Source organism: Polyodon spathula, chromosome 2, assembly GCF_017654505.1.
Source record: "Polyodon spathula isolate WHYD16114869_AA chromosome 2, ASM1765450v1, whole genome shotgun sequence".
NCBI classification, from domain to species: domain Eukaryota; kingdom Metazoa; phylum Chordata; class Actinopteri; order Acipenseriformes; family Polyodontidae; genus Polyodon; species Polyodon spathula.
This window is the reverse complement of record NC_054535.1, coordinates 106918781-106933032: the sequence shown is the minus strand read 5'-3', so window position 1 is coordinate 106933032 and position 14252 is coordinate 106918781.

The window sequence follows — 14252 nt, the reverse complement described above, 5'->3', positions numbered from 1 at the left end:
CCGTCCTGCAGACCCATTGAATCCCAGTCCTGTAGACCCACTGAATCCTGTCCTGCAGACCAATTGAATCCCCATCCTGCACACCCACTGAATCCCTGTCCTGCAGACCCATTGAATCCCATCCTGCAGACCCATTGAATCCCCATCCTGCAAACCCATTGAATCCCCATCCTGCAGACCCCATTGAATCCCTGTCCCTGCAGACCCCTTTGAATCCCTGTCCTGCAGACCCATTGAATCCCTGTCCTGCAGACCCATTGAATCCCTGTCCTGCAGACTCATTGAATCCCATCCTGCAGACCCACTGAATCCCCATCCTGCAAACCCATTGAATCCCCATCCTGCAGACCCATTGAATCCCTGTCCTGCAAACCCATTGAATCCCAATCCTGCAGACCCATTGAATCCCTGTCCTGCAGACCCATTGAATCCCATCCTGCAGACCCATTTAAATCCCCGTCCTTGAATCCCTGTCCTGCAGACCCTGTCCTGAACACCATCCCTGTCCTGCAGACCCATTTAATCCCTGTCCTGCAATCCCATTCCTGTCCTGCAGACCCATTGAATCCCTGTCCTGCAGACCCACTGAATCCCAGTCCCCCTGGCAGAACCAATAAATAACCCTCCCGCCGACCCACTGAACCCTGTCCTGCAGACCCATTACAATACATCCTGCAGACCCCATTTGAATCCCCTTTTCAGACCCATTGAAAAAAAAATCCCTATCTCCTGCCGACCCATTGAATCCCTCCGTGCAGCACCCTTGCTCCCCGTACTGCAGCACCCACTGACTCCCGTCCTGCAGAACCCCAATGAATCGCTCATCCATGACTGACCGCACCTTAAATCCCTGTCCTGCCGACACCTGAATCCGCACCCGGAACCCATGACTCTCATCCTCTACAGACACCTTGATCCATATCCGGCAGACCCATTGATCCCGATTCTCTGCCAGACCCATTGAATCCCTGTCTGCAGACCCATTGATCCCTATCCTGCAACCCTTGAAATCGTCCTGCAGACCCATTGAATCCCTATCCTGCAGACCCATTGAATCCCATCCTGCAGACCCATTGAATCCCCATCCTGAAAACCCATCCTGAATCCCATCCTGCAAACCCACTGAATCCCATCCTGCAGACCCACTGAATCCCTGTCCTGCAGACCCATTGAATCCCTGTCCTGCAGACCCATTGAATCCCAATCCTGCAGACCCATTGAATCCCCATCCTGCAGACCCATTGAATCCCCATCCTGCAGACCCATTGAATCCCTGTCCTGCAGACCCATTGAATCCCCATCCTGCAGACCCATTGAATCCCTGTCCTGCAGACCCATTGAATCCCTGTCCTGCAGACCCATTGAATCCCTATCCTGCAGACCCATTGAATCCCTGTCCTGCAGACCCATTGAATCCCATTCTGCAAACCCATTGAATCCCCATCCTGCAGACCCATTGAATCCCATCCTGCAGACCCATTGAATCCCCATCCTGCAGACCCACTGAATCCCATCCTGAAGACCCATTGAATCCCTGTCCTGCAGACCCATTGAATCCCATCCTGCAGACCCATTGAATCCCATCCTGCAGACCCATTGAATCCCTGTCCTGCAGACCCATTAAATCCCTGTCCTGCAGACCCATTGAAATCCCTATCCTGCAGACCCATTGAATCCCTGTCCTGCAGACCCACTGAATCCCAGTCCTGAAGACCATTGAATCCCTGTCCTGCAGACCCATTGAATCCCCATCCTGCAGACCCATTGAATCCCTGTCCTGCAGACCCATTGAATCCCTGTCCTGCAGACCCATTGAATCCCATCCTGCAGACCCATTGAATCCCTGTCCTGCAGACCCATTGAATCCCATCCTGCAGACCCATTGAATCCCATCCTGCAGACCCATTGAATCCCATCCTGCAGACCCATTGAATCCCATCCTGCAGACCCATTGAATCCCTATCCTGCAGACCCATTGAATCCCTGTCCTGCAGACATTGAATCCCCATCCTGCAGACCCATTGAATCCCCATCCTGCAGACCCACTGAATCCCCATCCCCATCCTGCAGACCCATTGAATCCCCATCCTGCAGACCCACTGAATCCCTGTCCTGCAGACCCATTGAATCCCCATCCTGCAGACCCATTGAATCCCATCCTGCAGACCCATTGAATCCCCATCCTGCAGACCCACTGAATCCCTGTCCTGCAGACCCATTGAATCCCTGTCCTGCAGACCCATTGAATCCCCATCCTGCAGACCCATTGAATCCCCATCCTGCAGACCCATTGAATCCGGTCCGTGTCGCATGTCCTGCAGACGCGTAACTGAAATCCCTGTTCCTTAGGAATCCCTTCGTCTGCAGACCCAGAGCAGAAACTTGGGATGGCGTGAATCCCTGTCCTGGGCAAACCCATTGAATACCATCCTGCAGTAGCTCCCCTGACTCCCCTGTCCTGCAGACACCATTAAATCCATCCTGCAGAAACCATTGAATCCAACGTTCTTTGTTAACTTATGAATCCTCCTGGCCAGACCCATTTAATCCCATCCCTGAAGCCCTCATTGAATCCCTCCCTGCCATGCAAACCCAATGACATCGCTGTCCTGCAGGAACCCAATCCCATTGAACCCCATCCTGCAGACCCATTGAATCCCTGTCCTGCAGACCCATTGAATCCCCATCCTGCAGACCCATTGAATCCCATCCTGCAGACCCATTGAATCCCTGTCCTGCAGACCCATTGAATCCCATCCTGCAGACCCATTGAATCCCATCCTGCAGACCCATTGAATCCCATCCTGCAAACCCATTGAATCCCCATCCTGCAGACCCATTGAATCCCTGTCCTGCAGACCCACTGAATCCCTGTCCTGCAGACCCATTGAATCCCATCCTGCAGACCCACTGAATCCCTGTCCTGCACCCATTGAATCCCCATCCTGCAGACCCATTGAATCCCTGTCCTGCAGACCCATTGAATCCCATCATGCAGACCCACTGAATCCCCATCCTGCAAACCCATTGAATCCTGCAGACCCCCATCCCTGTCCTCCAGACCCATTGAATCCCATCCTGCAGACCCACTGAATCCCATCCTGCAAACCCATTGAATCCCCATCCTGCAGACCCATTGAATCCCTGTCCTGCAGACCCATTGAATCCCTGTCCTGCAGACCCATTGAATCCCTGTCCTGCAGACCCATTGAATCCCCATCCTGCAGACCCATTGAATCCCTGTCCTGCAGACCCATTGAATCCCTGTCCTGCAGACCCATTGAATCCCATCCTGCAGACCCATTGAATCCCTGTCCTGCAGACCCATTGAATCCCATCCTGCAGACCCATTGAATCCCTGTCCTGCAGACCCATTGAATCCCTGTCCTGCAGACCCATTGAATCCCCATCCTGCAGACCCATTGAATCCCATCCTGCAGACCCATTGAATCCCTGTCCTGCAGACCCATTGAATCCCTGTCCTGCAGACCCATTGAATCCCATCCTGCAGACCCATTGAATCCCATCCTGCAGACCCATTGAATCCCATCCTGCACCCATTGAACCCACTGAATCCCATCCTGCAGACCCATTGAATCCCCATCCTGCAGACCCATTGAATCCCATCCTGCAGACCCATTGAATCCCTGTCCTGCAGACCCACTGAATCCCATCCTGCAGACCCATTGAATCCCCATCCTGCAGACCCATTGAATCCCCATCCTGCAGACCCACTGAATCCCTGTCCTGCAGACCCATTGAATCCCTGTCCTGCAGACCCATTGAATCCCTGAATCCTGTAGACCCACTGAATCCCATCCTGCAGACCCATTAAATCCCTGTCCTGCAGACCCATTGAATCCCATCCTGCAAACCCCTGAATCCCATCCTGCAGACCCATTGAATCCCCATCCTGCAGACCCATTGAATCCCTGTCCTGCAGACCCATTGAATCCCTGTCCTGCAGACCCATTGAATCCCCATCCTGCAGACCCATTGAATCCCCATCCTGCAGACCCATTGAATCCCTGTCCTGCAGACCCATTGAATCCCTATCCTGCAGACCCATTGAATCCCTGTCCTGCAGACCCATTGAATCCTTGAATCCCTGTCCTGCAGACCCATTGAATCCCTGTCCTGCAGACCCATTGAATCCCTGTCCTGCAGACCCATTGAATCCCTGTCCTGCAGACCCATTGAATCCCCATCCTGCAGACCCACTGAATCCCTGTCCTGCAGACCCATTGAATCCCATCCTGCAGACCCATTGAATCCCCGTCCTGCAGACCCATTGAATCCCTATCCTGCAGACCCATTGAATCCCATCCTGCAGACCCATTGAATCCCTATCCTGCAGACCCATTGAATCCCTGTCCTGCAGACCCATTGAATCCCATCCTGCAGACCCATTGAATCCCATCCTGCAGACCCACTGAATCCCTGTCCTGCAGACCCATTGAATCCCTGTCCTGCAGACCCATCCCATCCTGAATCCCATCCTGCAGACCCATTGAATCCCATCCTGCAGACCCACTGAATCCCTGTCCTGCAGACCCATTAAATACCATCCTGCAGACCCATTGAATCCCCGTCCTGCAGACCCATTGAATCCCTATCCTGCAGACCCATCCTGCAGACCCATTGAATCCCCATCCTCCCTGAATCCCCATCCTGCAGACCCCTGAATCCCATCCTGCAGACCCATTGAATCCCTGTCCTGCAGACCCATTGAATCCCCGTCCTGCAGACCCATTGAATCCCATCCTGCAGACCCACTGAATCCCCATCCTGCAAACCCATTGAATCCCCATCCTGCAGACCCATTGAATCCCTGTCCTGCAGACCCATTGAATCCCTGTCCTGCAGACCCATTGAATCCCTGTCCTGCAGACCCATTGAATCCCTGTCCTGCAGACCCATTGAATCCCATCCTGCAGACCCATTGAATCCCATCCTGCAGACCCATTGAATCCCCATCCTGCAGACCCATTGAATCCCATCCTGCAGACCCATTGAATCCCTGTCCTGCAGACCCATTGAATCCCATCCTGCAGACCCATTGAATCCCTGTCCTTGAATCCCTGTCCTGCAGACCCATTGAATCCCTGTCCTGCAGACCCATTGAATCCCTGTCCTGCAGACCCATTGAATCCCTATCCTGCAGACCCATTGAATCCCTGTCCTGCAGACCCATTGAATCCCTGTCCTGCAGACCCATTGAATCCCTGTCCTGCAGACCCATTGAATCCTGTCCTGCAGACCCATTGAATCCCTGTCCTGCAGACCCATTGAAATCCTGCAGACCCATTGAATCCCATCCTGCAGACCCATTGAATCCCATCCTGCAGACCCATTGAATCCCTATCCTGCAGACCCATTGAATCCCCATCCTGCAGACCCATTGAATCCCCATCCTGCAGACCCATTGAATCCCATCCTGCAGACCCACTGAATCCCCATCCTGCATGTCTGTCATGCGACCTCCCTCGAAATCCCTGTCCTGCAGACCCATTGAATACCTGTCCTGCAGACCATTGAAGCCGCATCCTCAGACCCCACTGAATCCCTGTCCTGCAGACCCATTGAATCCCATCCTGCAGACCCACTGAATCCCCATCCTGCAGACCCATTGAATCCCCATCCTGCAGACCCATTGAATCCCTGTCCTGCAGACCCATTGAATCCCTGTCCTGCAGACCCATTGAATCCCTGTCCTGCAGACCCATTGAATCCCTGTCCTGCAGACCCATTGAATCCCCATCCTGCAGACCCATTGAATCCCCATCCTGCAGACCCATTGAATCCCCATCCTGCAGACCCATTGAATCCCATCCTGCAGACCCATTGAATCCCATCCTGCAGACCCATTGAATCCCCATCCTGCAGACCCATTGAATCCCTGTCCTGCAGACCCATTGAATCCCTGTCCTGCAGACCCATTGAATCCCTGTCCTGCAGACCCATTGAATCCCATCCTGCAGACCCATTGAATCCCCATCCTGCAGACCCATTGAATCCCTGTCCTGCAGACCCATTGAATCCCTGTCCTGCAGACCCATTGAATCCCATCCTGCAGACCCATTGAATCCCTGTCCTGCAGACCCATTGAATCCCTGTCCTGCAGACCCATTGAATCCCTGTCCTGCAGACCCATTGAATCCCCATCCTGCAGACCCATTGAATCCCATCCTGCAGACCCATTGAATCCCATCCTGCAGACCCATTGAATCCCATCCTGCAGACCCATTGAATCCCATCCTGCAGACCCATTGAATCCCATCCTGCAGACCCATTGAATCCCTGTCCTGCAGACCCATTGAATCCCATCCTGCAGACCCATTGAATCCCATCCTGCAGACCCACTGAATCCCTGTCCTGCAGACCCATTGAATCCCCATCCTGCAGACCCACTGAATCCCTGTCCTGCAGACCCATTGAATCCCTGTCCTGCAGACCCATTGAATCCCTGTCCTGCAGACCCATTGAATCTTGAATCCTATCCTGCAGACCCATTGAATCCCCATCCTGCAAACCCACTGAATCCCATCCTACTTGAAGTGCCTTCAATGTACCTGCAGACCCACTGAAGGGACATCTTGAACTTTGTCCTGCAGACCCAGGTAGACTGTGAGTGACTTGACAGGACGTTGAATCCCCCAGTCCTGCAGACATGTGGTCACTGTAGGGTCAGAATCCTGTGACTGAAATACCCACGTCTGTGACTTGGGACTGCAGGCAGACTCGACGTCTTGGAATGGACAACCAGCCTGCGACTAGGGTAGACGTCCCCTGGTTTTACTCCTCAGTGACCATTGAATCCCTATCCTGACCTTAGACCCCAATGAATCCCTGTCCTGCAAACCCCATTGCAGGATCCCCTGTCCTGCTGAAGACCATTAAATAACCAGGCAATCGTGTGGCTGTAAGGGGCAGACCCCCTGTGAAAATCCCCACTCCCCATCCTTGCTAGGACGTTGCATACTTACCCGGCAGTACGTCTTGGTCTGGGTGAATCCCTAGTCCTGCAGACTGTTTGTTAATCCCATAAGGGGGTAGACGTCTGGGTAACTGAATCCCAGTCCTGCATACACTTATTGAATCCCATCCTGCAGACCCATTTAAATTGAATCCTGAATCCCTGGTACTGAGTCATCGACCCATCCGTGACGTCTGGTTGCCCCACAGACGTCTGGGTATTCGAATCACTTCTGCAGACCCAAGCTTGCACCCATTGATCCCGATCCTGCCAAGCAGACTCCTGGGGTAGGACGTTGAAATCCCATCCTGCAGACCCCCTAAATCCAACTCCTGCAGCCCTTAAATTATTCCCCATCCTGCAGACCCTTGAATCCCTATCCCCAACGGGTAGCCCGTTGAACTCCCATCCTGCAGACCCCGTGATGAATAATCCCCTGTCAACTGGGCAAACCTTAGGGGACAGGACCCAATGACAATCCCTGACGTCGACCCACTGAATCCCAGTCCTGCAGACCCACTGAATCCCTGTCCTGCAGACCCAATGAATCCCTGTCCTGCAGACCCATTGAATCCCCGTCCTGCAGACCCATTGAATCCCTATCCTGCAGACCCATTGAATCCCTGTCCTGCAGACCCATTGAATCCCATCCTGCAGACCCATTGAATCCCTGTCCTGCAGACCCATTGAATCCCCATCCTGCAGACCCATTGAATCCCTATCCTGCAGACCCATTGAATCCCTGTCCTGCAGACCCATTGAATCCCATCCTGCAGACCCATTGAATCCCTGTCCTGCAGACCCATTGAATCCCCATCCTGCAGACCCATTGAATCCCTGTCCTGCAGACCCATTGAATCCCATCCTGCAGACCCATTGAATCCCTGTCCTGCAGACCCATTGAATCCCTGTCCTGCAGACCCATTGAATCATCCTGTCATTGAATCCCTGTCCTGCAGACCCATTGAATCCCTGTCCTGCAGACCCATCCTGCAGACCCATTGAATCCCTGTCCTGCAGACCCATTGAATCCCTGTCCTGCAGACCCATTGAATCCCTGTCCTGCAGACCCATTGAATCCCTGTCCTGCAGACCCATTGAATCCCCATCCTGAAGACCCATTGAATCCCTGTCCTGCAGACCCATTGAATCCCATCCTGCAGACCCATTGAATCCCTGTCCTGCAGACCCATTGAATCCCCATCCTGCAGACCCATTGAATCCCTGTCCTGCAGACCCATTGAATCCCTGTCCTGCAGACCCATTGAATCCCTGTCCTGCAGACCCATTGAATCCTTGAATCCCATCCTGCAGACCCATTGAATCCCTGTCCTGCAGACCCATTGAATCCCTGTCCTGCAGACCCATTGAATCCCTGTCCTGCAGACCCATTGAATCCCTGTCCTGCAGACCCATTGAATCCCTGTCCTGCAGACCCATTGAATCCCCATCCTGCAGACCCATTGAATCCCCATCCTGCAGACCCATTGAATCCCATCCTGCAGACCCACTGAATCCCTGTCCTGCAGACCCATTGAATCCTGTCCTGCAGACCCATTGAATCCCTGTCCTGCAGACCCATTGAATCCCCATCCTGCAGACCCATTGAATCCCTGTCCTGCAGACCCATTGAATCCCCGTCCTGCAGACTCATTGAATCCCTGTCATGCAGACCCATTGTATCCCATCCTGCAGACCCACTGAACTGTCCTGCAGACCCATTGAATCTTGAATCCCTGTCCTGCAGACCCAATGAATCCCTGTCCTGCAGACCCATTGAATCCCTGTCCTGCAGACCCATTGAATCCCATCCTGCAGACCCACTGAATCCCTGTCCTGCAGACCCATTGAATCCCTGTCCTGCAGACCCATTGAATCCCTGTCCTGCAGACCCATTGAATCCCATCCTGCAGACCCATTGAATCCCATCCTGCAGACCCATTGAATCCCTGTCCTGCAGACCCATTGAATCCCCATCCTGCAGACCCATTGAATCCCCATCCTGCAGACCCATTGAATCCCTGTCCTGCAGACCCATTGAATCCCATCCTGCAGACCCATTGAATCCCCATCCTGCAGACCCATTGAATCCCATCCTGCAGACCCATTGAATCCCATCCTGCAGACCCACTGAATCCCCATCCTGCAGACCCATTGAATCCCCATCCTGCAGACCCATTGAATCCCTGTCCTGCAGACCCATTGAATCCCCATCCTGCAGACCCACTGAATCCCATCCTGCAGACCCATTGAATCCCATCCTGCAAACCCATTGAATCCCTGTCCTGCAGACCCATTTAATCCCATCCTGCAGACCCATTGAATCCCTGTCCTGCAGACCCATTGAATCCCTGTCCTGCAGACCCATTGAATCCCATCCTGCAGACCCATTGAATCCCCATCCTGCAGACCCATTGAATCCCCATCCTGCAGACCCACTGAATCCCTGTCCTGCAGACCCATTGAATCCCATCCTGCAGACCCATTGAATCCCATCCTGCAGACCCATTGAATCCCCATCCTGCAGACCCATTGAATCCCTGTCCTGCAGACCCATTGAATCCCATCCTGCAGACCCATTGAATCCCATCCTGCAGACCCATTGAATCCCTGTCCTGCAGACCCATTGAATCCCCATCCTGCAGACCCATTGAATCCCTGTCCTGCAGACCCATTGAATCCCCATCCTGCAGACCCATTGAATCCCTGTCCTGCAGACCCATTGAATCCCTGTCCTGCAGACCCATTGAATCCCATCCTGCAGACCCATTGAATCCCATCCTGCAGACCCATTGAATCCCATCCTGCAGACCCACTGAATCCCTGTCCTGCAGACCCATTGAATCTGTCCTGCAGTCATTGAATCCCCGTCCTGCAGACCCATTGAATCCCCATCCTGCAGACCCATTGAATCCCATCCTGCAGACCCATTGAATCCCCATCCTGCAGACCCACTGAATCCCAGTCCTGAAGACCCATTGAATCCCTGTCCTGCAGACCCATTGAATCCCCATCCTGTAGACCCATTGAATCCCTGTCCTGCAGACCCATTGAATCCCTGTCCTGCACACCCATTGAATCCCTGTCCTGCAGACCCATTGAATCCCCATCCTGAAGACCCACTGAATCCCAGTCCTGTAGACCCACTGAATCCCATCCTGCAGACCCACTGAATCCCTGTCCTGCAGACCCATTGAATCCCTGTCCTGCAGACCCATTGAATCCCTGTCCTGCAGACCCATTGAATCCCTGTCCTGCAGACCCATTGAATCCCTGTCCTGCAGACCCATTGAAATCCTGCAGACCCATTGAATCCCCTGTCCTGCAGACCCACTGAATCCCTGTCCTGCAGACCCATTGAATCCCATCCTGCAGACCCACTGAATCCCCATCCTGCAGACCCATTGAATCCCTGTCCTGCAGACCCACTGAATCCCCATCCTGCAGACCCATTGAATCCCATCCTGCAGACCCACTGAATCCCTGTCCTGCAGACCCATTGAATCCCATCCTGCAGACCCATTGAATCCCTGTCCTGCAGACCCATTGAATCCCATCCTGCAGACCCACTGAATCCCTGTCCTGCAGACCCATTGAATCCCTGTCCTTGAATCCCTATCCTGCAGACCCATTGAATCCCATCCTGCAAACCCATTGAATCCCCATCCTGCAGACTCATTGAATCCCATCCTGCAGACCCACTGAATCCCATCATGCAAAACCATTGAATCCCATCCTGCAAACCCACTGAATCCCATCCTGCAAACCCATTGAATCCCATCCTGCAGACCCACTGAATCCCAATCCTGCAAACCCATTGAATGCCCATCCTGCAGACCCATTGAATCCCATCCTGCAGACCCACTGAATCCCATCCTGCAAACTCATTGAATCCCAATCTGCAGACCCACTGAATCCCTGTCCTGCAGACCCATTGAATCCCTGTCCTGCAGACCCATTGAATCCCATCCTGCAGACCCATTGAATCCCCATCCTGCAGACCCATTGAATCCCTGTCCTGCAGACCCATTGAATCCCTGTCCTGCAGACCCATTGAATCCCATCCTGCAGACCCATTGAATCCCCATCCTGCAAACCCATTGAATCCCCGTCCTGCAGACCCATTGAATCCCTGTCCTGCAGACCCATTGAATCCCTGTTCTGCAGACTCATTGAATCTCATCCTGCAGACCCATTGAATCCCTATCCTGCAGAGTCATCGAATCCCATCCTGCAGACCCATTGAATCCCATCCTGCAGACCCATTGAATCCCATCCTGCAGACCCATTGAATCCCATCCTGCAGACCCATTGAATCCCTGTCCTGCAGACCCATTGAATCCCATCCTGCAGACCCATTGAATCCCCATCCTGCAGACCCATTGAATCCCATCCTGCAAACCCACTGAATCCCATCCTGCAAACCCATTGAATCCCATCCTGCAGACCCATTGAATCCCATCCTGCAGACCCATTGAATCCCATCCTGCAGACCCATTGAATCCCATCCTGCAGACCCATTGAATCCCATCCTGCAGACCCATTGAATCCCTGTCCTGCAGACCCATTGAATCCCATCCTGCAGACCCATTGAATCCCATCCTGCAGACCCATTGAATCCCTGTCCTGCAGACCCATTGAATCCCCGTCCTGCAAACCCATTAAACCCCATCCTGCAGACCCATTGAATCCCATCCTGCAGACCCATTGAATCCCATCCTGCAGACCCATTGAATCCCATTCTGCAGACCCATTGAATCCCATCCTGCAGACCCATTGAATCCCCGTCCTGCAGACCCATTGAATCCCCATCCTGCAAACCCATTGAATCCCCAACCTGCAGACCCATTGAATCCCTATCCTGCAGACCCATTGAATCCCTATCCTGCAGACCCATTGAATTCCCGTCCTGCAGACCCATTGAATCCCCATCCTGCAAACCCATTGAATCCCTGTCCCGCAGACCCATTGAATCCCATCCTGCAGACCCAATGAATCCCCATCCTGCAAACCTATTGAATCCTCGTCCTGCAGACCCATTGAATCCCATCCTGCAGACCCACTGAATCCCCATCCTGCAATCTCATTGAATCCCCGTCCTGCAGACCCAATGATTCCCCATCCTGTAAACCCATTAAATCCCTGTCCTGCAGACCCATTGAATCCCATCCTGCAGACCCACTGAATCCCCATCCTGCAAACCCATTGAATCCCCATCCTGCAGACCCATTGAATCCCATCCTGCAAACCCACTGAATCCCATCCTGCAGACCCACTGAATCCCTGTCCCGCAGACCCATATTCCTTTGAATACCATATTCCATATCAGATGATGTAGATATCAAATATAGATACCATATTTGCTTTAATAACTATGACTTGAAGGCACTGGATTTGTAAAAAAAACATGCTGGCTGGTCTTGTAATAGGACACATGTTACAGGGAGGAGGCTAGGATTAATAATATTGTACTACTATCTTCCTTAACCAATGCCTGGATTGCCTAAGCTTTTGACTTGAACAATAATATTTTAAATGGCATAGGCTAGTTATAGCTAGCACAGTCATTGAAAAAAGAACTTTACATACATTGTAGTGTACTTTAAGGATATGTTTTAGGATGTGACATCTGTGACAAAGAAAATTACAATTTTTTACTCATAGGATCCGGGTCTATCCATCTTTCACTAGGCTTTTCCCATTGCCAAGTCCATGTAAGGCGACTTTTAATTGGATAATTAATGACACATAACGATTTCTTTAAATTCATTGGTTCTCATTTCATTTTCAGTGATCTGATTGGCCAAATTAGTATGTGTAAAAATTAGAATTCCAACATGTACTAAAGTCAGATGAGAACGTGTCCTAAATATTTGAAACGTGTGAATAACGCGTTTTTGACCTGGATGGCTTTTCATAGGCATGCAGCTCCTGACACCAACAATAATCTACACCCTGATCTGCCAGCAGAGAAGAGCTTGAAGCATATACGGGAGATGCTGTAAATCAAGCTCAGTATACATTAGGTCTAAAAACAAAAATCCTACCTGTCTTCCTTAATTATCAGATAAAGGTGTGGTGTTGTTTTGTGGTACACTGTGTACTGCGCTTGCCCGGGGCATTCACTGAGTATCACTGTGATGTGTTATTATTTATACTGCATTGGGCTGCTCATTTACTTAACAGGGTGTGAGATTGAATTATCCAATGTTTCAAAAGAAAATTACTTCTAAATAAACTGAAAATGTGTTACAGTACATATACAGGGTGATTAGAAAGTAAGCTCACCACATATATATATATATATATATATGTTTGCGTTCAGCCAGTACAACAGAGCATAGGCTGGAACCGGTGACCACAAGCGAGCGTCTTAACCACAACGTATAGAGTCGGGCTCATCAGTAGTGGTGGTGGCTACATCGTCTTTCACCTCTCATCTCAGACAGTGGACAATGGTCACACTTATTTATTAATCACAGATCCATTCAATAACGTTGTGTGGATATTACTATAAGTCAACGATAGGCTACTTTATGAATGGAGTCTCGGTACAACTGCACGTGAATTAATAAAGTGCAATTCCCCGTGCTCACATATTATTACTTTCTACTTGCACGTGAAGTCCTGTGCAATCCTCGTGCCTAAATACAAATATACATTTTAAACACTCGTGTTACACAGACTCGTTTATATCCCGTGTACCAATGACTATACACCAACAGTTAACACACCATACGCAACATATAACAGATAATATACACAGGGGCAGGGACTTTGTCACACATACCCCCCCTGTGCAAAGCACACATGGCCTTAATGGCCCCCCCCCCCCCTTAAAAGCCCAAAAGTCCAGCACAAAGTCATGGGCCAGGACCGGAGGCTGCAATGGGCCCACAGGCCATAAGGCTGTCAGCAGCAATGCTGACAGCGGGGTGGCATACTCCTGCCAGGGTAGTCCTGGCAGCAGAAAGGCTGCTTGGGGGGTGGTCTACTGACCTCCCCCCTTCTTCGTGGCAGGCAGCTCCCCTTGGTGGGGTTCCGGCCACAGTACTTCCTGCTGCTTTCCGGAGCAACAGGCAGCCCCACGCGAATCGGATCTGATGGCAACCCCAGGCGATGCAGTTCCAGAGACCCCAGGCAATGCGGAGCGACAAGCAACCCCAGGCGATGCGGAGTGACAAGCAACCCCAGGCGATGCGGAGCGACAGGCATCCTTGGGCGAAGCGTGGCAGGCATCCTTGGGCGAAGCGAGGCAGGCATCCTTGGGCGAAGC